Source organism: Somniosus microcephalus, unplaced genomic scaffold, assembly GCF_052327205.1.
Source record: "Somniosus microcephalus isolate GS21.2 unplaced genomic scaffold, FLI_Smic_1.0 unresolved_chr1, whole genome shotgun sequence".
In the NCBI taxonomy this organism is placed as follows: domain Eukaryota; kingdom Metazoa; phylum Chordata; class Chondrichthyes; order Squaliformes; family Somniosidae; genus Somniosus; species Somniosus microcephalus.
This window is the reverse complement of record NW_028225179.1, coordinates 128,353,024-128,377,110: the sequence shown is the minus strand read 5'-3', so window position 1 is coordinate 128,377,110 and position 24,087 is coordinate 128,353,024. Positions and strand designations below refer to the sequence as shown.

At 45.5% G+C, this 24,087-nt stretch overlaps 1 protein-coding gene across 2 annotated transcripts in view; it reads left to right on the top strand.

Moving 5' to 3' along the window:
- Positions 1 to 24,087, top strand: part of LOC147095842 (RNA-binding protein 4B-like) — a 46,656-nt gene that overhangs the window by 19,370 nt on the left and 3,199 nt on the right. Inside the window, exon 4 of one of the 2 annotated variants that reach the window (XM_085974847.1) lies at positions 2,339 to 2,669. The exons of the other annotated variant lie outside the window; for it this stretch is intronic. The gene's annotated coding sequence lies outside the window, so the exon portion shown is untranslated. Of the gene's footprint in view, positions 1 to 2,338; positions 2,670 to 24,087 lie in introns of those variants that run through there. 2 annotated transcript variants of the gene reach the window in all.

The window sequence follows — 24,087 nt, the reverse complement described above, 5'->3', positions numbered from 1 at the left end:
GTGGGAGACCGGCCAGGAGTGCGTTGGAATAGTCAAATCTAGAGGTTGCAAAGGCATGGATGAGGGTTTCAGCAGCAGATAAGCTGAGGCGGGGGTGGAGTCGGGCGATGTTCAGTTAGCAACATTCCTCAATGCAATTCAGTCCGCGTTTCTCAATCCCTCAATAAGGAGGTTGCTGAGACCAAGCGCCCGTTGGTATTCTGCGCACCTTATCGCAGCCGAACCCCATCATGCTCGCACTCGAAGTCCACGCGTTCCAAATGCTACTGGATTGCGATCCAGCGCAGGAACCTTGAATGATATTTAAAATGTTTCCTCCCTTATTAGCACAGGGACTCCGAGGCCAATTGTAGTGGCCCGACTTCCACTGGGGTGAGATCAACTAACTCTGCACAGAGCTGGGCTGGAACCTGGGACGACCTCTGTGTGGCTCAGTCCCACAGTAAAGGACCTAGTAAGACATGTGTGGAGGTGAATAATTTTTATATGACCGCATTAATGTTAAAGATAAAAAGTAAGAAGTGAAATGCGGAGGGGGAAGTCAAGCGCCTGTCCACAATTTGCTTCAGAACTGGTGCGCTGCAGGAGAATACATGGCCTGATAACTGCATCTCACTAAATCAAATGGGTGTAAATACAATTGCAAATAATTGGGTGTATCGAAATCACCAGGAGTATGGAGTTATTGAAGAACAAAACACAAAAAAGCTTGAGGGCTGCAAATCTTAAATGTAAAACTGACCATGCTGGAAGCGCACAACAGGTCGGCCAACATCTAAAAGAAAAAAAGATGAGTTAACATCTCTGGTAGATTACGGTCTTTGGCCAAGGACCCATGGGTGAGCTGACCAGAAAGGTCCTGGGATCAGTCGTCGTTTTGTGTGGAGTTTGTTGATCTCGGGTAGGGCACTGGTAAGGGAGATTCAATTCATCTAAGTGCCCCTAGGATTAGGGAGGAGACCCCACCCCACCCCACCACTCTTGATCATGATCTAGTGACTCCTGCTGGGATGTGTTGCGTGGTCAAGTTTGGATGTGATGCTAGCTGTGGTCTCATTCCATGCCGACTGCTGTGGTTTAGGCTCGCGCTTGCAGAACAGATCAGGGAATGGATCGTGACCAACGCCGTGAACTGTGCCACAGCCAGTCTTGTGCCGTAAGCAGTCCAACATCGTACCAATTCCACGTGCCTCGAATAAAATCGATGCTCTGCGCTTCTAAGCCGTGTGATGTTGATCAGGTGGCTCGCAGAATTAAGTCCCGTCGGTGTATCTGACTGTCGGGAGCTATTGTTCCGCCCAGTGATCACATGGTTATCCATGTGGATGCTTTCATTATACGTAGTCGTGGGTTAGCAAAAAAACACACCTGGCTAAGAATCTTTGGGCTTTGTCGAGTGATGTGTCCAAGGTAGCCTGATGATCACTTGCCTAACGTTGCAGGTAATGGATCAGCGTCGGTTCATTGGTTGAAAAACCGCGAAGTTTCGGATATGTTGCCAGTTGATGCCGAGATAGACTTTGTTGATTTCCCATGTTGACGGCTGATGGTTACTTCACTACAGTTGGTCCAAGTTTGAGCATTGTACAGAAGTGTCACCGTCACAGTGGCACTAAATGTTTGAAGTGCCACTAGCCCCAGCTGAGATCAGCTAACTCTACGGTGACTGAGCCTCAGCCTGGGACCTGTGTGGTTCAGCTGCACACTGGATTAACACGCTGACCTTCAGATCAGTTAACTTTGTCTTTCTTATTTCTGCTTATCTGTTTGACAGACAGCCTGTATATGTGCAAATTAACCGTATGAATTGGGGAAATGGGTATAGGCTCTCATCACGTTACCTTGTGATAATGTGCCCACCTCCCTCAGCTGAAGTCTATTTAAAAAGAAAGTCCTGTTTGTCGTCGTATCCTATTTGCATTAGCTACTGAACCATTGTACGTAGAAGATTCAAACAGTGAGGCATGGCACTCTTTCAAGCGAAGCGGTCTCCCTCTTCCAGACAGTGTCTGGGAGCAGCGATCACTGATGTGCAGCAGGGTCTTGAGCCTTGGAAAGTAGGTGTTCTGACTCCTTCCTGGTTGCGCCTGTCACTGTTGGTGTATGCGTACTGCGGGATGGGTCCTACTGTCGGTAATCAGGATCGATATGTTGTCGCGTCCCGTTTGCAGTCGCCCATTGGACATCACGTGGTTCAGAAAAAGATTTGCTGGCTGGCTGAGAGCAGGGAAGGGAGCTCTGGTCTCGAGGTGACGTGCTTTGAGTGGTTTGCACCTGTGCGGCGATTTGAGTTGAAAGGCCTGTTTTTAATCAATCTGCAATGTCCCTTCTTTCGCAGGTTTGCTTTGCATCGTGACGAGAGCCGCGGGTCCCTTGGTACGTGCAGAAACTCGGGTCATATGTTTTGCTTATTGGTTTTAGCGTGGAAGACATTAGCGAGACACTAAACCTAAATATCGGTGTTAATTAGCTGCTGACTCGACTATCGTCTCAACAAACTGTGACCAAGTATTTTTTAATCAATTGTTTTTTTTTTTAAGTTTTAATTTCTCTTTCTGGGTTTCTTTGCTCGGCGGGAAATGGCTCATCTAATTGTCAACCGTTTAAATCTGAAGCGTTCAGATTTCCTGTAATACGATTTACAATAAACGATCAGTATTCAGCCTGAGCGTGTTGCGTCCATGTGAATCTTTAATACTGACCCACTGACCTGTACAGGCACAGCGCAGTGTCATTATCAGGTGTATTTATACACAGCTTCAATTAACGGTCTGTACTTAGCCGGAGGGTCTTGAGTCTGTACGAGAGTTTATTATTGACCTCTACAGGTGCTGTGCCAATGTCGGATTTCTGTCATGTGCAATTTTAGGAACAGGAGAAGTCCATTGGCTTGTCCAACAAGCCCGTCTCTTTTTAATAGTTTATTCCACCTACTTGCCGTGCCCTTCAATCCTTTTTATCTCCAGCAATCTATTTACTTATCTATCCCTTGAACCATTGTCTGCTTCAATAGCTTTGCCTGGAAAAAATTAACTGTCGTTCCTACTCCACACAGCTAAGCAGTGACCCTTCCTCGTGACCGTGTGTGTGGATGTTAGGCAAGCACAAAATCTGCTTTGGCTGTGACACCCCCTATGGTTGAATAATCTGCCAACACTCTGCCTAGGCTCATGCGTGAAGAATGGTTAAATGGATACGTGGAACAGTACTCCAGGAATAATCAGTACCTTCGGCAGAAGAAGGGAGCAAATAGGGGAGCAAAGTGGGGAGAGGAGAGTGACAAATAGGTTGTTGCAAGTTTATTCAGTACTCTTCCTCATGCCTAACACAATAGCGCACTTCCGTAGGCAAGCTGTTGTTCCCTAGGAACTGAAACGACATTGTGCGTGAAGTAATCTGAAAGGACACAAGGTAAACAGTAGAACTATTTTTGCTTTTAATACATACATTGGCAGCAGTATGAACGATCAACATACCTTTCTGATTTCTCTGAAAGACTACCTCCGTACACTTTCGATCTCTTTTTCTTAAGCCCAAAGCAAAATTTAGTTCATGTAGGTAAGCCTTCACTCTCTATGAATCAAAAGGTAACCTTGTGCACAAAGTAAAGCTCTGATAGATTGTATAGAGGGGAAAGTTTCTGCCCAAGCATATGCTGGGAGGTGTATATTGGCAAATTGTGCTCTTTTATTCCATGATTTTGCATCCATTAAGATTAAAGGACACAAGCATGCGCTCCTGGCATGTACAGGATTGGAAACGTTCCTCGTAATATCTTAGACTAAAATCTATAATCAAACTTATTAAAAAGTGATCACAGGAGCGTTGCCAAACAAAATTTGACACCGAGCCACATAAGGTGATATTAGGGTAGATGACAAAGGTGGATTTGAAGGAGCGTCTTAAAGGAGGTAGAGAGGCGGAGAGGTTTAGGGAGGAAATTCCATAGCTTAGGGACTTGGCAGCTGAAGGCCGTCAATGTTGGAGCAATTAAAATCAGGGATGCGCAAGAGGCCAGAATTGGAGGAGTGCAGATACTTTGGAGGGTTGTATGGCTGGGGCAGGTTACAGAGATGGGGCGAGGCGAGGCCATGGAGGGATTTGAAAACAAGGATGAGAATTTTTAAATGGCGATGTTGCTCAACCTGGATCCAGCGAGCACAGGGGTGATGGGTGAACGGGACTTGGTGCGAATTAGGATACGGGCAGCAGAGTTTTGGATGAGCTCAAGTTTATGGAGGGTGGAAGTTGGGAAGCCAGCTGGGAGTGTGTTAGAATAGTCAAGTCTAGTGGTAACAAAGATAGGGTTGAGCTGAGGCAGGAGTGGAGTTGGGACGATGTTACGAAGATCATGATTTAAAATAAAGCAGATTAAGTACAATTTTTTTTTTTTTTTTTTTATAAATGTTTCTCACCTGCACTTTTCAAGAAATTATTTCTTGGCATTTGGGCATTGCTGATAAGGTGGGCATTTATTGCCCACCCCAAATTGCCCTTGAGAAGATGGTGGTGGACTGCCTTTTTGAACTGCTGCAGTCAGTGTGGTGAAGGTGCTCTCGCAATGTTATTTGGCAGGGAGGTTTTTTTTTCGTTGTTGGTATATGAATGTCGCTGGCAAGGCTAACATTTATTGTCCATCCCTAGTTGCCCTGAGAAGGTGGTGGATCTTCTGTTTGATACTTCAGGGAGCATTAAGAGTTAACCATGTTGGCGTGGGATTCATGTAGTCCAATTCTCTACATTAGTGCAGCAGTTGGGTTTTTATGAAAATCTGACGGCTTCTTCATCACTTTGACTAATACTAGCTTTTTATTTCCAGGTATAAAAAAAAGCTGGATTCAAATTCTCAACTGCTATAGTGGGATTTGAACTTATTTTCTTTGGATAATTCGTCCAGTGACCTAACTACAATAGTTCCGTATCCGTTACAGAATTTTGGCCAGCAAGGATCGGCGATACATTTCCAAGTCCGAATGTTATGTGATTTGGAGGGGAACATGGAGGTGATGGTGTTCCAATGCACCTGCTGCCCTTATCCTTCTAGATAATGACGGTTGCGGGCTTGGGAGGTGCTGTCGAAGAAGCCTTGCCGAGTTGCTGCGGTAGATCCTGTAGATACTGCACACTGCAGCCACGGTACGCTAGTGATGGAGGGGGGTGGATGGTTAGACTCGTGGATAAAGTGCCAGTCAAGTAGATTGCCCTGAATGGTGCTGTAATTCTTGAGTGTAGCAGCTGTAGGTTATCCAGGCAAGTGGAGTGTATTCCATCACAGTCCAGACTTATGCCTTCTAGGTGGTGGAGAGGCTTTGGGGAGTTAAAATCATTTCAGAAGAGTAAAATTCTCAGAGCCACAGTAATTCGTGTAACTTGAATTATGTGTCTGGAAATGTTTAATCTGCGGAACGCCCTACCCGCTCTTGGCATGTATAGTAGCATAGCCAGGTAGGAAAATACTAAAGACTAGATTGCCGACCTGGGTGAAATGCTTTGCTATCATTTGAAGTCCAAGCTTATGATGGAAGATCAAAAGGTATCCTCACATTAAATAAAACTCAATCAAAGTTGGTCCTTCAGGTATTCGAGTGGTTTTCAAGAAATCAGACATGCAGCCCTGATGGAGCAGCTACAGAGGCCAGACGTAAGCAATTGATGGCCTAACAAACAATATAAATCATTTCTAATTGTGGATTATCGTCTCTTTTAAGGTTATCGCTCAGATCCTTTCTTGCTGGTCACAGCATGCTCAGAGTTAATACTGGTTTCTGCTGGCCTTGCAAGCTAAGGAATATACATTATTCTCTGGTAAGCCAAAGGTTTGCTGTACATCTGAGGCTTGGCTGGTATTGGGGAAAAGGGAGTATAATGTGCTGCCAATTTAATTCGGAATCATTGGGGTCAATCTGGCAGAGTGTTGTTGATAGCCGGCTGCACTAAGAATTAATTATCAGTCACTGCAGATCAATCAACGTGAGTTGGGAGAAACATCCTTTGTGACTGTCAATCTGGGAGTCACTTAATGAATTTTGATTAACAGCTTCGTAGGAGGTATGACCAATTCCTTGCAGTCCCTTTTGACAGCTCTGTGCCTAGGAACTACTGATTGCGGTCTTATAGTAGGCTACACAGGCTCAGTTCAGGAGTCAACCTAAAGCCAGCATGTAAACCTAGCTACATATGGCTCCATGGCACCATTTACTCCCTTAAGAGGTGAGTGATTGTGTTTCAAAGACCAGTGTTATATTTGAAAGGTGGCGCAGGAGAAGCATCTTTGTTTCAACATTTCAAGGAAAACAGTGAAGTTTATAAATGTTGGAAGAAAACGGTTGCACTAAATATTGTTTATTGGACCTGTTTAATGTTAGGTAAATTTGACTGCTGATTCATAACCTGAGCCTTGGTATTATTGTGCACATTCATCCACGTACTAAAAGGTGAAGGGATCGTGTGGTGATACTTTCCAGTAATCCAGAATCCAAAACTGGCAAGAGTTCTCTGCTCATTCCCTGTGTCTCGCTATATTTACCTAGACATCTGGCAGATACAGCCACACTCTGGCTCCTATGGGAGGGACCATTGATGTTAAACCCAAGCAGTATATCCAGCATAAAAACCAGTGTCCACTGCACCCCTACCTCTCTCCCACTGCCACAAATACTTGCCCGTACTGCTAGAATTGATTGCTTCTGCGTGCTCCTTGCTAGCTGTCTGAATTTCACCTTCACAATTTGCTACTTGTCCATTAAGTCCACTCCCTGTCGTTGTCCTTAACAAGATTTATTGGCTCTCTATTGCCCAATGGATTAATCTCAAAATCCTTGGCTCATCTACAAGTCCTTCCATTAGCTTGGCCTCTCCCATTATCTTTAACTTTCAGCTCTATGTTCCTACACATGCCCTCCACTCTCTTCACTGCTTTCATTTCCTCCCTTCACTCCACCATCAGTTTTCTTGGCCACGCTCTCTCAACTCTTTGCTGCCTCTCCTCCCTCTTTCAAGAGGCTTCTGAAAATCTACTTTGATCATGTCTTCAGCCATCATCTCAATCTTCCCACCACTTGGTGTCCAGTGCTCTTTACCCCTGTGAAGCATTTTGGGACCGTTTTAATTAGATTAAGGACAAGTTTATGATGTTAGGTGCAAGTTGCTGTTTGAAACTAAAACGGACTGCCTCAAAACCAATTAAATTAGAAGTTGCTTTGGTGGCTGGAACAGCATTTTCAAAATGATAATCCTAACCTAACAACTACAACAGAAGAGGGTAGTGTTGGGTTTGAATACTGAGCCATTAAAGGAGAAATTCATTGAGGGTTGAAACCCTAAGTGGAATGTATGAAGGAAAAGGCTATTCCCAGTGAACCTCAACTCAGAAGCTGTAAATCTGTTAAACACTCACTATATTTGTTAATTGAAAATAAATAGCTATAACGTGAAAAAACAACAATTTGTATTTGTATAGCGCCTTTTAACGTAGTAAAACGTCCCAAGGTGCTTCACAGGAATCTTATAATAAGACAAAAAATTTGACACCGAACCGCATAAGGAGAAATTAGGGCAGATGACCAAAAGCTTGGTCAAAGAGGTAGGTTTTAAGGAGCGTCTTAAAGTAGGAGAGAGAGATAGTGGTGGAGAGGTTTAGGGAGGGAATTCCAAAGCTTAAGGCCTTGGCAGCTGAAGGCATGGTCACCAATGGTTGAGCGATTATAATCCGGGATGCTCAAGAGGACAGAATTAGAGAAGCGCAGATATCGAGGGGGAGGGGGAGGGGGGGGGGGGGGAACGATTGTGGAGCTACGATTGTGGAGCTGGAGGAGATTACAAGAGAGATGGAGGGATTTGAAAACAAGAATGAGAATTTTGAAATCGAGGCGTTGCTTAATCGGGAGCCAATGTAGATCAGCGAGCACAGGAGTGATGGTGAACGGGACTTAGTGTGAGTTAGCACACAGGCAGCCGCGTTTTGGATGACCTCAAGGCATCCTATGGACAATGGAGTAAATTACAGCTTAAGCCGCTATTTTTTAATTCTAGCAGAGGTATCCAAGCTCTGTGGCGTGTGGGGGGGGGGGGGGGGGGATTGGACTTTGCAGTACAATAGTGCGAAATCCAGTTCCTCCACAGAGCTTGAAGGTCTATTAAGAGACAAAACTAACTGATCTTCCAAAGATCCTGCTGTTTGTTAGGAACTGTAGAGTTTTCACTGTTCCTGCACGCTCAATGGACAGCTTCATTCAAAGATTGCTTGGGTCAAAGATTTAGGGGTAATTTTAACTTAACCTGCCCGGAGGGAATGGGGCAGGTTCAGGTTGGACGCCTGTTTCACACTCCTCCCAATTTTACTCTCCATCGACTTCAACAGAGGATAAAATCGGACTGTGTGTAAACCGGGCATCCGATCCATTTCCACCTCGCTCCCAGTGGACAGTTTAGGTTAAAATGGCCTCCATTCATGTTGTATCCCTATCTACAACTCTCAGTCCCTTTTGAGTGTGGCTCCACGTTGGGTCCGTGGGTTCAGCAAATATTACCCAGCTATTCAAAAAAGAGTATAACCGCTTGTGGAATGACTGTGGATATAAGGTTTTTAAGTATTGTGCTCTTTGAGGATCTTGTCGTGTCTAGGCTTTTTGTATATTTAACCTTTTAACTAAATGTAACAAGTACTTTTTGCCTGTATTCCTTGGTCTGGTGACAAGTCAGAAGTGACAGGAGAATGTGGTAAGAATTCACTGAGCAAGTTACCATGATTTGGGATTAATTGTTGAATCTGGGTGCGCTCGCCCTTACATGGCACAAGTTTGGATGCCTGTTTTCATAAATAACTTGGTATGCTTATGGAAACTGTTTTCTAGTTGTGAATGCGAGAGCAAGTATTGGGGACAAGCAATTCCATCTTACTCCTAACGTCCAAACTAATGGTGTGATTTAGTAATCTCTTGTATCAATAGCAAATTTATTTGCAGCTGGAGACAGTTCAACCCTAGGGCAATATGAAATGCTATGAGGAACAAGCCTGAAATTCCACATTCTGGGAAATTTTGCTATAGGTTACAGATTCCTTACATTGAACTCCAGTTTCCAATCTCTTCCTGTGGGATCCTCTTGCCTTTATCCTTGATATCTTTGACAACGATTTTTGGGCTTGTACCATCAATCTGTTTTGAGACCGACACTGAGCGCAAAGAAAAATACAATGATAGCAGTGGGTACATATTTTCCATTTATTGCCTAAAAACCTGAGTACAAAAGGATGTAGTATGAATCTTGCGGAGGTGGAGTTATTCTCACCTAGAATCATAGTTACCCAACCATTTGATGCATGTCTGCTTCCATTTCACCATGTGGAAATCCTTGGCATCTGAGATGACAGGCTGTGAACAACAAAGCAAACTGGGAACCAGTTGCCACAATATCTTAGACACTGTTCATTCATATCTGGAACCCGGGATCAAGTGCAACCCATGGGAAACCAGGTGTCACATTACATTAGACACTGCAGTTTTGTCTTTAGGACATGAATTCAAATCGCCCAGATGGAGAATGTTCTGCCACTCTGGTGAAGGATTAGGAGGTGCAATGGGTCAAATGTTCTCCTTTTCCGACTGGGTCCTAGGTACCAATCCAGACTGCTGATGTATTTTCTCTGCTGGCTGTAAAGGTTGCATGTGAAACGAGTTTGTCAAACCTTACCCCAGCTCCTTCAGGGCAAGGGCTTGCACAGCAGCAGCCTACCACCAATTTGAGCACTAAATTGGCAGTGCAGCTCAAAAGAGAAGGTGGTCAGGCTGGTGTGGATAATTGAAACATCACACTGGAAGACTGCTCATCGGAAAGTCTTAATGTTAATTCCTGAGTAACATGTATGCGTCAGACATGGCACCTCAAAGCACTGGAGAGGTACCACCAACGCTGTCTCCACAAGATCCTGCAAATCCATTGGCAGGATAGGCGCACCAACGTCCGTGTTCTCACTCAGGCCAACATCCCCAGCATCGAAGCTTAGACCACGCTCAATCAGCTCTGATGGATGGGTCACATTGTCGGCATGCCCGATATGAGAGTCCCAAAACAAGCGGTCTACTCGGAGCTCCGGCACGGCAAGAGAGCCCCAGGTGGGCAGAGGAAACGCTTCAAGGACACCCTCAAAGCCTCCTTGGAAAAAGTGTAACATCCCTATCGACAGCTGGGAATCCCTGGCCCAAGACCGCACAAAGTGGAGGAGAAGCATCCGAGAAGGTGCTGAACACCTCGAGTCTCTTCGCCGGGAGCAAGCGGAAGCCAAGCGCAGGCGGCGCAAGGAGCGCACGTCAACCCAAGCACCCCACCCACCGTCTGCCCCGCCTGTGACAGAGACTGTAGGTCACAGAGCGGCAGCGGCGGGAATCTTGGCAGTGGCGAGGTATAAAAGGTGAGCCCGAGGAGCGGGTAGGCCTCGCAGCGGCGGGAATCTCGGCGGTGGTGAGGTATAAAAGGTGAGCCTGAGGCGCAGGTAGGCTTCAGAGCGGCAGCGGCGGGAATCTCGGCAGTGGCGGCGAGGTATAAAGGGTGAGCCCGAGGCGCGGGTAGGCTTCAGAGCGGCAGCGGCGGGAATCTCGGCGGTGGTGTGGTATAAAAGGTGAGCCTGAGGCGCAGGTAGGCTTCAGAGCGGCAGCGGCGGGAATCTCGGCAGTGGCGGCGAGGTATAAAGGGTGAGCCCGAGGCGCGGGTAGGCCTCGGAGCGGCAGCGGCGGGCATCTCGGCGGTGGCAAAGTATAAAAGGTGAGCCTGAAGAGCGGGTAGGCCTCAGAGCGGCAGCAATGGGAATCTCGGCAGCGGCGGCGAGGTATAAAAGGTGAGCCCGAGGCGCGGGTAGGCCTCGGAGCGGCAGCGGCGGGACTCTCGGCGGCGGCGTATAAAGGGTGAGCCCAAGGCACGGGTAGGCCTCAGAGCGGCAGCAGCGGGAATCTCGGCGGCAAGGTATAGAAGGTGAGCCCGAGGTGCGGGTAGGCTTACCAATCTCAGAGGGGGAGAAGTAAAAAGTAATCGAAGTGTGACGTCACCATTGCCCCTCTGACTGTTGAGGGGTAAAGTCTGGACTTTCCCCCCTGACAGACAGTTTAACTACTTTACTTCATACAGAGAGTGATAAATGCATGGAACACAAACACAATACCTGGAGAGAGAGTAGAGGCAGATGGTGTCAGAAAACTCGAGGAGCTGGCTGTTTTTTGGTGAAAAAGTGATTGAGAATTACAAGATAACAGTATGGTGACATACTTTTGGAAAAGGCCCGATACTGTGGTTTACAATGGTATTTTTCCAGTCCTGTTCATTCATAACTTTCTATATTTCTGAAATGTGGGAGGGAATAATTCACATTGTATCTGCCTGTATTTCATCTATTACCTGCCACACACTTTCACTGAGTAATTAAGAGCTTAGATGCCATCTCACCTATACTAAACCTGACCTGGGAGGAACTGAGATCAGGAGTTTGATGTTATCAAAAAAAATCTCCCCATAAAGCATTCCCAAGGCAAGCACATCACGGGTAGGATGCAGAGTAAAGCTCCTTCCACAATGCCCCATTGAGCATTCCCAAATTAGGTACATTGTGGATTAGGTGCAGAGTAAAGCATCCCTTTACACTGTCCATCAAGCACTCCCATGTTGGATACAGCAGGGGTTTAATGTAAGCTAAAGCTCATTCCATGTTCTTCTTAGGCAGTCCCTCGGAACCGAGGATGACTTGCTTCCACATTAAAAATGAGTTCGCAGGTGACTGATTAGTCCAAAGCGGGACCTGACATAGACATAGAAACATAGAAGATAGGAGCAGGAGTAGGCCATTCGGCCCCTTGAGCCTGCTCCGCCATTCAATGAGATAATGGCTGATCATCCAAATTAAGTACCCTGTTCCTGCCTTCTCTCCATATCCCTTTAGCCTCAAGAAATATATCCAACTCCTTCTTGAATATATTTAATGAATTGGCCTCTACTGCCTTCTTTGGAAGAGAATTCCACAGGTTCACCACTCTCTGGGTGAAGAAATTCCTCCTCATCTCTGTCCTAAATGGCTTACCCCTTAACCTTAGACTGTGACCCCTGGTTCTGGACTCCCCGACCATCGGGAACATCCTTCCAGCATCTAGTCTGTCTACTCCTGTTAGAATTTTATAAGTTTCGATGAGATCCCCTCTCATTCTTCTAAACTCAAGCGAGTACATGCCCAATCGACCCAATCTCTCCTCATACGTCATTCCTGCCATCCCAGGTATCAGCCTGGTGAATCTTCGCTGCACTCCCTCCATGGCAAGAACGTCCTTCCTCAGATAAAGCGACCAAAACTGCACACAATATTCAAGATGTGGCCTCACCAAGGCCCTGTACAACTGCAGCAAGACATCCTTGTTCCTGTATTCAAACCCTCTCGCTGCGAAGGCCAACATACCATTTGCCTTCTTAACCGCCTGCTGCACCTGCATGCTTACTTTCAGCGACTGGTGCACAAGGATGCCCAGGTCTCGTTGCACTTCCCCTTCTCCCAATCTATTGCCTTTCAGATAATAATCTGCCTTGTTTTTGACACCAAAGTGGATAACCTCGCATTTATCCACGTTTTATTGCATCTGCCATGCTTCTGCCCAATCACCCAACCTGTCCATATCATACTGGAGTTTCTCGGCATCCTCCTCACAGCACACATGCCCACCCAGCTTTGTGTCGTCTGCAAACTTGGAGATATTACATCTAGTTCCCTCGTCCAGATCATTAATATATATTGTGAATAGCTGGGGTCCAAGGACCGCTTCCTGCGGTACCCCACTAGTCACTGCCTGCCACTCGGAAAAAGACCCGTTTATTCCAACTCTTTGCTTTCTGTCTGCCAACCAGTTCTCCATCCAAGTCAATACCTTGCCCCCAATCCCATGTGCCTTAATTTTACACGCTAATCTCTTATGCGGGACCTTATCGAAAGCCTTTTGAAAGTCCAAATACACCACATCCACTGGTTCTCCCCTATCTATTTTACCAGTTACATCCTCAAAAAATTCCAGTAGATTAGTCAAGCACGATTTAACTTTTGTAAATCCATGTTGACTTTGTCCGATCCTGTCACTTTTTTCCAAGTGCTCTGCTATTACATCCTTTATAATGGACTCTAGCATTTTCCCCACTACCGATGTCAGGCTTACCGGTCTATAATTCTCCGTTTTCTCTCTACCACCTTTTTTTAATAGTGGGGTTACATTAGCTACCCTCCAATCCATGGGAACTGTTCCAGAGTGTATAGAATTTTGGAAGATAACCAGCAATGCATCTACTATTTCTAGGGCCACTTTTTTTAAGAACCCTAGGATGTAGATTATCAGGCCCTGGGGATTTATCGGCCTTCAATCCCGTTAATTTTCCTAACACCATTTCCCTACAAATACTGATTTCATTCAATTCCTCTCTCTCATTAGACCCTCCCTCTCATTAGACCCTATGTTCCCCGACATCTCTGGGATGTTACTTGTGTCCTCCTTTGTGAAGACAGAACCAAAGCATGTATTTAATTGGTCTGCTATTTCTTTGTTCCCCGTTATAAATTCCCCTGATTCTGACTGCAAAGGACCTACGCTTGACTTCACCAATCTTTTTCTCTTCACATATCTATAGAAGCTTTTACAGTCAGTTTTTATGTTGCCTGCAAGCTTACTCTCATATTCTATTTTCCTCCTCTTAATTAATCATTTTGTCCTCCTTTGCTGAATCCTAAACTGCTCCCAATCCTCAGGTTTGCTGCTTTTTCTGGCCAATTTATATGTCCTCTCCTTGGATCTTATGCTATCCCTAATTTCCCTTGTTAGCCACGGTTGAGTCACATTTTTTTGTTTTATTATTATGCCAAACAGAGATGAACAAATTGTGTAGTTCATCCATGCGATCTTTAAATGTTTGCCATTGCTTATGCACCGTCAACCCTTTAAGTAACATTCCCCAATCCATCCTAGCCAACTCGTGCCTCATACCATCGTAGTTTCCTTTGTTTAAATTCAGGACTCTAGTCTCTGAGTCAACTGCTTCACTCTCCATCTTAATGAAGAATTCTATCATTATGATCGCTCCTCCCCAAGGGGCCTCGCACAACAAGATTGCTAATTAATCCTTTCTCATTACATAATACCCAGTCTAAGATGGCCTGATCTCTAGTTGGTTCCTCGATATATTGGTCCAGGAAACCATCCCGTATACACTGTAGGAATTCCTCCTCCACAGTATTGTTACTAATTTGGTTAGCCCAATCTATATGTAGCTTAATTAAAGTCACCCATGACAACTGCTGTGCCCTTATTGCACGTGTCTCTAATTTCCCGTTTAATGCCATCCCCAACCTCAGCATTACTATTTGGGGGTCTGTATACAACTCCCACTAACGTTTTCTGCTCCTTGGTATTTGTCAGCTCTACCCATACAGATTCCACATCATCAGAGCTAATAGCCTTCCTTACTATTGTGTTAATCTCCTCTTCAACCAGCAATGCTACCCCACCTCCTTTTCCTTTTTGCCTGACCTTCCTGAATATTGAATACCCCTGGATATTGAATTCCCAGCCTTGGTCACCCTGGAGCCATGCCTCTGTAATCCCAATTATATCATATCCGTTTACATCTATTTGCGCAGCTAATTCATTCACCTTATTACGAATGCTCCTCGCATTAAGACACAAAGCCTTCAGGCTTGTTTTTTTAACACTCTTAGTCCTTTTAGAATTCTTATTTACTGTAGCCCTGTTTGATTTACACCCTTGATTTCTCTGCGTTCCACTTTTGCTTTTCTCCTTCCTGTCTTTTGTTTCTATCCTTGCTTCCCTTTCCTCTATCTCCCTGCACAGGTTCCCGACCCCCTGCCATTTTAGTTTAAACCCTCCCCAACAGCACTAGCAAACACTCCCCCATGGACATCAGTCCCGGTCCTGCCTAGGTGCAAACCGTCCAGTTTGCACTGGTCCCACCTCCCCCAGAACCGGTTCCAATGTCCCGGGAATTTGAATCCCTCCCCCTTGCACCATTCCTCTAGCCACGTATTCATCTGAAATATCCTTCTATTTCTACTCTGATTAGCACGTGGCACGGGTAGCCATCCTGAGATTACTACCTTTTGAGGTCCTGTTTTTAAATTTACCTCCTAACTCCCTATATTCAGCTTTTATGACCTCATCCCGTTTTTTACATATATCGTTGGTACCTATATGCACCATGACAACTGGCTGTTCACCCTCCCCCTCCAGAATTCCCTGCAGCCACCCCAAGACATCCTTGACCCTTGCACCAGGGAGGCAATATACGATCCTGGAGTCTCGTTTGTGGCTGCAGAAACGCCTATCTATTCACCTTTCAATAGAATCCCCTATCACCTATAGCTCTCCCGCTCTTTTTACTCCCGTCCTGTGCAGCAGAACCACCCATGGTGCCAGGAAGTTGGCTGCTGCTGCCTTCCCCTGATAAGCCATCTCCCTCAACAATATCCAAAGTGGTATATCTGTTTGAGAGGGGGATGGCCACAGGGGACCCCTGCACTACCTGCCTGCACCTACTACCCTGCCTGGCGGTCACCCATTCCTTTCCTGCCTGTGCAGTCTTTACTTGCGGTGTGACCAACTCATTAAACGTGCTATCCACGATGTCCTCAGCATCGCGAAAGCTCCAGTATGTATCCATTCGCAGCTCCAGCCCCGCAATGCGGTCTGTCAGTAGCTACAGCTGGATACACTTCCCGCACACATGGTCATCGTCCCTGATTTCCCACATAGTGCAGGAGGAGCATGCCGTGGGGCTGAGCTGTGCTGTCATGACTTACCCTTTAATTAATTTAAATTAAATTAAATCAAATCAATATCACTAATTAAATTAAATTAAATCAAATCAATACCACTAATTACACTACAATTAAATATACTCAAGGGCCCTTGTTTACTAGCACTCCCCGCTACACAACAGAGACCGTAGAAACTATAACCACAGCAATTAAGACCATCTAAATTTTATAAACTATTAATCTTAACTGTCAAACTATAGAGTAGTATAAATACTCACCTGGCCGTACTCACCCAATCAGCTGCTTCCTCTTGCCCACGTCACTTTTTGAATTGTGACGTGGCTCTGGAACAGCGCCGCCGGTCTGCAAGATTGGTAAGCCTTTAAACTCACTTTCGCAGGCTTTTTTAAAAAAATACTCACTGTTCTCTCCTGCTGCTCCCGATACCGGCCTGTGTATATAAAAAAAAAAAAAGCCCGCGAAAGTGAGTTTAAATACTCACTGTTCTCTGCTGTTGCTCCCGACACCGGCCTCTTAAAAAATCTCCGAAAGTCTACCAAAGTGGCTGCTAACATTTCCGTGTTCAGTCGTACAATGTTGTTAATATTATTAACTAAGATTATTGAATAAAGTAGTGCTAGTATATACACCAATGTTTGACTTTGTCTTTGGCGCTAGCAAGAAGTGGTTAACTTATTCAATTTGGGTTGTACTGTAATCATGTGGTGGTTGCACTGCAGTTAAATATCACATTATGCTGGATTGTACTTGTAAGACAGTTTATCTTAAAAGAAAAGGAACTTGCATTTATATAGCGCCTTTCGCGACCTCACAACGTCCGAAAGCGCTTTACAGCCAATGAAGTACTTTTGAAGTATAGTCACTGCTGTTATGTAGGAAACGTGGCAGTTAATTTTTTTTGTAGTGTTGTTGGATGACAGATAAATATTAGCCAGGACACTGGGGGGCGATCTCCCCTGCTCTTCTTTGAAATAGTGTCATGGGATCTTTTACACCTACCTGAGGGGGCAGATGGGGCCTTGGTTTAATGTCTCATCCGAAAGATGGCATCTCCGACAGTGCACAATCGCCATAGCCGTATATGGTAGCATTCAATTCAATTCAATTCAATTTTATTTGTCATATATGCAGCAGACGTGTGTACTGCAGAATGAAATGTTGATTTTTATGAGTCCTCCCAACATTGGAATAAGTATGGCATAACAATGATAATACTAATAGAAATACAGTAATAATAAATAAAACAACAGTAATAAATAATAAATTATACGTTCATGAGTCTTATGGCCTGGGGGTAGAAGCTGTTTCGAAACCTGCTGGTACGAAACTGTATACTTCGGTATCTCTTAACGGACGGGAGCAGGGCGAAGAGGTTGTGGCTGGGGTGGCTCGCATCTTTAATGATTCTCAGGGCCTTCCCCCGGCACCTCTTGGGGTAGATATCCTGGACAGCAGGTAGTTTAATTCCTATAGTACAGGTAGACTACCCTTTATCCGGACTTCCGAAAACCGAAACCCTCTAAAAACCGAAGGTTTTTTCGTTCAGCGTAAGTCGTGCGTATGACTTACGCTGAACGAAAAAACCTTCGGTTTTTAGAGGGCTCCGGTTGCGGAAGTTCGGATAAAGGGTAAGTCGTGCGCACGACCCCCCGCCGACCCCCCCGCCGATCCCGCCAGCCCCGACAACCGCCGACCCCCCCCCCGCAGACCCCGCCAGCCCCGACAACCGCCGACCCCGCCAGCCCCGACAACCGCTGACCCCCCCCGCGGACCCCGCCAGCCCCGACAACCGCCGACCCACCCCCGCCGACCCCGACTGACTTACGCTGAGCGTCAGCGTAAGTCGTGTGCACGACCCCCCCCCGCCGACCCACCTTTCGAAATCCGAAATTCTCCTTTATCCGAAACTCGGCTGGTCCCGAGGTTTTCGGATAAAGGATAGTCTACCTGTATGTTGTGCAGCTTTCACCACCATCTGTAGAGCCTTGCGGTCTGTGGCGGTGCAGTTGCCATACCAGGTAGTGATGCAGCCGGACAGGATACTCTCGATGGTGCACCAGTAGGAGTTGGTGAGAATCTGGGGGGCCATTCCAAATTTCTTCAGTCTCCTGAGGAAGAACAGGTGTTGGCATGCCTTCTTCATTACGACGTCGATGTGATGTGATTCTGTTCAGTTCCCTTGTGGTTACATCAGAAAAAAGGGACAAAGCTTGATCCAATAACCTTCAACATATGTATAATGAATATTGAAAATGCCAATATTTACTGGACAAGTTTTACTATTCCCTTACAGCACCAAGATTGCAGAAAATCACAGTTGCTCATGCAAAGTAAGATACTCGAGGCACATTGGCTAGGGCCTTCAGCCAGCAGCTCTGGACAAACGTGTTAACGTTGCAAGGTTGGAGAGGTCACAAATGTAAGTAGGACAGAGCTATACACAGGAGAGGAAGCTGGCACAGAAATGAGTGGAAAATGGAAGAAAACTGACACAGAATAAAAGTCTACATGGGGCACTGAGCTTTGACTGGTACAAATACCAGAAGGGAGATGGGGCTGTGTGAGGGACGTGAAACTCAGAATGGAGGGGTAGAGAGACCTGGTGTGGATTAATGTTCATTAGTCTAGTGAGGATGGATTGGGTGGCTGGTCGGGAGCTGTAACTAGAGGAAACAGACTAAAAGTTTCACTGTTCTGCGGGGAAGAAGTCTGGTGTAGTGCGAGAGAAGGGGCAGGAGCCGATTTCTGCCCCGATGAGAACTTCCAACAGAGGAGCGCGGGGGCTGCTTCTTCCGTTCATTATTTCCTGTGTCCTGCCGTCACTTTCTGAGGGCACGACTAGTGGGATCCTACCAGTAGTAACTATGACTGCATGAAGCAGGCGTAACTACCTTACAGAGCTGGATGTGAGGCTCCACAATGCTTGGGGTTTGTACATGGGATACACCAGTGAGGTAGCAGAGAAGAAAATTTAAGCCTCTAACATCTTCTGCAATAAGGACCAGAGATGCCGCTAGATGCCATGCTAGTTTAAAGTCCATTCTATAGTCCTGTTTATCCTTTCCGCGAGGACCTTGGTCTCGGGTGCAGCCCATCCCAGCTCCTTCCTGTCCCAGTACTGGTGCCACAACTCGTCACACCACTTGTTTAGACTCCAGAGATCATCACTCTCGAGGTCCTGCTTTTTAATTGAGCTCCTCGCTCCTAACGACCTACTCGTTGTTCTTTCCATGTTGCTGTTTCTGACGTGGATCAGGACAACTGGTTCTTCCTTTACAAATTCCATTCTTGTGCTTCGAGATATCCTTTACCCTGGCATTGGGTATGCAATACGCCCTCCTGGACAGTCAAGCGGGACTGCAGGTGATACATAAGAGACTAGTAGCTAAAATTAAACTTCATGGAATGGAAGCAATTTATTGACCTGCTTAGGAGACTCGTAAGGCAGTAGAAGACAGAGGGTAGGGATAATGGGTATGTACTCAAATTGGAAGGAAGTGACTAGTGGTGTCTGGCAAGGATCTGCTGCACCCTCAGCTATTCACTATAATTATTAATGACTTATTTATTTATTTCCGCTGATGGGGGAGTCTCGGACAAGGGGACCTAACCTTAAAATCAGAGCCAGGCCATTCAGGACAGAAGTTAGGAAACACTTCTACACGCCAACGGGTGGTAGAAGCGTGGAACTCTCCGACCAAAAGCAGTAGATGCTAGATCAATTAATGGCCCAGATTTTGTGGTTGGTATGACAGCGTACTCTAGGGAGTGCACCGTCATGCTGCCTTAGAAATGGACGGCAAATTCGCGGTTTCCTGAGCTAAATCCCGAACTTGCGATCTGTCAAGTTACAACTTGACAAATGATCCGTACCGACGGGGAAACTAATTGCTGACGCAGAGTTGGGCTAATTGCCCACCAACTGCCCAGCAATTGCGTCTGAACATTTTGCAGCTGGTGCAAACAGGCGCAGGGCCTGTTTACACAGCGTAAGGGGATACCTCCTGACAAATCCAAGTAATTTAAAAAGCTATATGAGGCCGGAAATGGAAACATTTTAGGATTTTGTACATGAAAGGTATTTATTGTCCGTGAACAGTTTGGTGGTAGTGGTTGCTACATTAAGGGTTTTTTTGGTAGGTGATTGGCTGGTTGGTGAGTACTTTTCCTTCCCTTTTAAACCTTTATAAGTTGGTAAGTTCAATTAAATAGAGGTGTGATATTCATCACCTAGAATCGGGGCAGAGGGTATTTAAAAATAATAAATTTAATTAATTACATAGAATGGGAGAGCAGGTGATGTGTTACTGCTGCAATATGTGGGAGCCAGTGGACACCATTGATGCTCACGGTGATCACATTTGCAGTAAGTGCTGGCTGCTCGATGAACTCCGGCTCCGAGTTGATGAGCTGGAGTCCGAGCTTCAAACACTGTGACACATAGGAAGGGGGAGAGTTACCTGGACTCTGTGTTCCAGGAAGTAGTCACACCAATTAGATTAATTAATTCAGATGTAGTCCGTGGTCAGGGACATGAGGGTGTGACTATGAGTGAGGCAGGTACGGGGATCCAGAAGGTAGTGTTGGAGGAGCCACAGCCCTTGCTCTTGTCCAACAGGTTCGAGGCTCTTACTCCCTGTGAGGACGGGAACGGGGACTGGAGGGAGGATGAGCAACCTGGCCACAGCACCGTGGAACGAGGGGCCATTCAAGTAAAATGAAATGTTGTAGTGGTAGGGGATAGTATCATTAGGGGGATAGATAGGGTTCTTTGCAGCCGAGAGCGAGAGTCCCGAAGGTTGTGTTGCCTGCCTGGTGCCAGGGTTAAGGACATCTCCTCTGGACTGGAGAGAAACTTGGAGTGGGAGGGGGAGGATCCAGTTGTCGTGGTCCATGTTGGTACCAACGACATAGATAGGACAAGGAAAGAGGTTCTGCTGAGGGAGTATGAGCAGCTAGGGGTCAAATTAAAAAGCAGAACCACAAGGGTAATAATCTCTGGATTACTACCTGAGCCACGAGCAAATTTGGCTAGGGTAAATAAAATCAGAGAGTTAAATGCGTGGCTCAAAGACTGGTGTGGGAGAAATGGGTTTTGCTTCTTGGGACACTGGCACCAGTACTGGGACAGGAGAGCTGTTCCGTTGGGACGGACTTCACTTGGCCAGTGCTGGGACTAGAAACCTGGCGAATCGAATAACTAGGGCTGTAAACTAATTAGTGGGGGGGGGGGGAGGTTTCAAGAGAGCGAAAAATAAAAATGTCAGCGCAGAAGGCAATAGAGCAAGGTAGCAGTGGGGGAATAAAAAACCAGAGCGTGTCAGGAAGGGACAATATATAAAGATAAAGGTAAAGTAGTAAAGGGGGTAAAAGCAGGAATAAATTGTCACAAAACATATTTAAAAGCTCTTTATCTGAATGCACGCAGCATTCATAACAAAATAGACGAGTTGACGGTACAAATAACTACACTAGGGTATGATCTAGTGGCCATTACAGAAACATGGCTGCAAGGTGACCATGACTGGGAACTAAACATCCAGGAGTATTTGACTATTAGGAAGGACAGACAGGAAGGAAAGGGAGGTGGGGTGGCTATGTTAATAAAGGATGGAATCACTGCAATAGTGAGAAATGATATTGGGTCAAAGGATCAGGATAGTGAAACAGTTTGGATGGAGATAAGGAATAATAAGGGGAAAAAGTCACTTGTGGGCGTAGTCTATAGGCCTCCTAACAGTTGCAACTCTGTTGGTCGGAGTATAAATCAGGAAATAGTTGGGGCTTGTAATAAGGGAACAGCTATAATCATGGGAGATTTTAACTTTCATATTGACTGGACAAATCAAATTGGGCAGGGCAGCCTTGAGGAAGAGTTCATAGAGTGCATTAGGGACGGGTTCCTTGAGCAGTATGTTACTGAACCAACCAGGGGGCAGGCAATCTTAGATCTGGTCCTGTGTAATGAGACAGGATTAATAAAAAATGTCCCAGTAAAGGATCCCCTTGGAATGAGTGACCATAACATGGTTGAATTCCAAATTCAGTTGGAGAGTGAGAGAGTTGGATCTCAAACCAGCGTACTAAGCTTAAATAAAGGAGACTATGAAGGTATGAGAGCAGAATTGACTAAAGTGGACTGGGAAAATAGATTACGGTGTAAGACGGTACATGAGCAGTGGTGTACATTCAAGGAGATATTTCACAACTTTCAAGAAAAATATATTCCACTGAGGAAAAAGGGGTGTAAAAGTAAAGACAGCCATCCGTGGGTAAGTAAAGTAATAAAGGATAGTATCCGACTGAAAACAAGGGCATATAAAGTAGCCAAATCTAGTGGGAGGATAGAAGATTGGGAAGCATTTAAAAGCCAGCAAAGAATAACTAAAAGATTAATTAAGAAAGGGAAGATAGATTATGAAAGTAAACTAGCAAAAATATAAAAACAGATAGCAAGAGTTTCTACAGTTATATAAAAAGAAAAAGAGTGGCTAAAGTGAATGTTGGTCCCTTAGAGGACGAGACCGGGAAATTAGTGGTGGGGAACATGGAGATGGCAGAAACGCTGAACAAATATTTTGTATCAGTCTTTACAGTAGAGGACACTAAAAATATCCCAACACTGGACAAACGGGGGGCTATAGGGGGGGGGAAGAGCGAAACACGATTAAAATCACTAAGGAGATGGTACTCGGTAAGATAATGGGACTTAAGGCGGATAAATCCCCTGGACCTGATGGCTTACATCCTAGGGTCTTGAGAGAAGTAGCGGTAGGGATTGCAAATGCATTAGTGGTAATTTTCCAAAACTCCCTGGATTCAGGAAAGGTCCCAGCAGATTGGAAAACTGCTAATGTAACGCCCTTATTTAAAAAGGGAGGTAGACAAAAGGCTGGAAACTATAGACCAGTTAGCCTAACATCTGTGGTTGGTAAAATGTTGGAGTCCATTATTAAGGAAGCAGTAACAGGACATTTGGATAAGCATAATTTAATCGGACAGAGTCAGCATGGTTTTATGAAGGGGAAGTCATCTTTGACAAATTTGCTCGAATTCTTTGAGGATGTAACAAACAGGGTGGATAAAGGGGAACCAGTGGCTGTGGTGTATTTGGACTTCCAAAAGGCATTTGACAAGGTGCCACACAAAAGATTACTGCACAAGATAAAAAATCATGGGATTGGGGGCAATATACTGGCATGGGTGGAAGATTGGCTATCTAACAGAAAACAGAGAGTTGGGATAAATGGTTCATTCTCGGGTTGGCAATCAGTAACTAGTGGTGTTCCGCAGGGGTCAGTGCTGGGTCCCCAACTCTTTACAATCTATATTAACGATTTGGAGGAGGGGACCAAGTTTGCCGACGATACAAAGATGGGAGGGAAAGCAGTGAGTGAGGAGGACATAAAAAACCTGCAAAAGGACATAGACAGGCGAAGTAAGTGGGCAGAAATTTGGCAGGTGGAATATAATGTTGGAAAGTGTGAGGTTATGCACTTTGGCAGAAAAAATCAAAGAGCAAGTTATTATCTAAATGGAGAGAAACTGCTGCAGTACAAAGGGATCTGGGGGGTCCTGGTGCATGAAACACAAGGTTAGTATGCAGGTACAGCAGGTGATCAGGAAGGCCAGTGGAATCTTGGCTTTTATTGCAAGGGGGATGGAGTATAAAAGCAGGGAAGTCTTGCTTCAGTTATACAGGGTACTGGTGAGGCCACACCTGGAATATTGCGTACAGTTTTGGTTTCCATATTTAAGAAAAGATATACTTGCTCTCGAGGCAGTTCAGAGAAGGTTCACTCGGTTGATTCCGGAGATGAGGGGGTTGGCTTACGAGGAAAGGTTGAGTAGGTTGGGCCTCTACTCATTGGAATTCAGAAGAATGAGAGGCGATCTTATCAAAACATATAAGATTGTGAGGGGGCTTGATCGGGTGGATGCGGGGAGGATGTTTCCACTGATGGGTGAGACTAGAACTAGGGGGCATAATCTTAGAATAAGGGGTTGCCGTTTCAAAACTGAGATGAGGAGAAACTTCTTCACTCAGAGGGTAGTAAATCTATGGAATTTGCTACCTCAGAGCTGTGGAAGCTGCAACATTAAATAAATTTAAAATGGACATAGACAGTTTCCTAGCTGATAAGGGAATTAGGAATTACGAGGAGCGGGCAGGGAAGTGGACGTGAGTCTAGGTTCGGATCAGCCATGATCCTATTGAATGGCGGAGCAGGCCCGAGGAGCCGTATGGCCTACTCCTGCTCCTACTTTTTATGTTCTTATGTTTT